At 37.0% G+C, this 1,030-nt stretch overlaps 1 protein-coding gene across 1 annotated transcript in view; it reads left to right on the forward strand.

Annotated features, from left to right (window-relative positions):
* Positions 1-668, forward strand: part of LOC311233605 (zinc-binding protein A33-like) — a gene marked incomplete at its 5' end in the record, with an annotated part of 1,869 nt that extends 1,201 nt beyond the window's left edge. The window contains one exon of the mRNA XM_084320572.1: positions 1-668. This exon is cut by the window's left edge and continues 1,201 nt beyond it.
* Positions 669-1,030: the final 362 nt, after the last annotated feature.

The following is a 1,030-nucleotide window of genomic DNA, read 5'->3' on the forward strand; positions in this document are numbered from 1 at the left end:
GATTCATAATGTCAAAATCAAAACGTACTCCCCAATGCCACAACAACCTCTCATTAGATCATTTACCATAGTACATTATTTACCATAGTACACATAATTTACCATAGTACACATAATTTACCATAGTAAATAATTTAAGTACACATCATTTACCATAGTACACACAATTTACCATAGTTCACATCATTTACCATAGTACACATAATTTACCATAGTACACATAATTTACCATAGTACACATAATTTACCATAGTACACATAATTTACTATAGTACACATAATTTACTATAGTACAACCTCTTAGTCGAATATATAAAAAAAAAAAAAAAAAAGTATTATTATTTTTTCATTCTTTCCAAAATAAAAGAGGCCTAGAAGCGTGGCTAACGCTAATGGAACGCATACCAGAGGCTAACTGATTGAAATTGATTGATTGAAAACTTTATTAACAGATTGCAGAATGGGTACAGTACAGCTCAATACATACAATTGTTAAGGGGATGCAGACCAGAGAAAGACTTTCGTCTTGTTTACATCAGGGTCCCCCATTTTCAATTCATCGTAACATATATGACATACATGACATACAGATAGACAGTACTGCTACATCTATACATTTATGACATACCAGATTTGCAATTACAGTACTGTTTGTGATACAAAAAGAGTCCAGAAAAAAAGAGTATATACATTTGACGTAGAAACTGTACATTGGATTGGGTAGGTGGGGGGGGACTGTACATTGGAGGTGGTTGGGTGGGTGGGGGGGGGGGGGGTTGGGTAGGAGGGGTGGGTGGGGGACACTGTACATTGGATTATTGACAAGACCATACTTGGTAATTTACTGTACATTGGAGGGGGTTGTGTTCGGACATTTACAGGGGCCAGTTTCGAGTTGCAGTCTCCCTTAGGTGTTTTTTGAGAGTGTTTTTGAAAGTGGGTAGTGATTCACATTCCTTTACAGCTTTGGGTAGGGCGTTCCACATTGATGTGGCATAATTGCGAAACGTGTTTAGTCCCTTGTTTGAGC

This window comes from Notolepis coatsorum (genome assembly GCF_963971535.1).
Source record: "Notolepis coatsorum genome assembly, chromosome: 8".
Classification (NCBI taxonomy): domain Eukaryota; kingdom Metazoa; phylum Chordata; class Actinopteri; order Aulopiformes; family Paralepididae; genus Notolepis; species Notolepis coatsorum.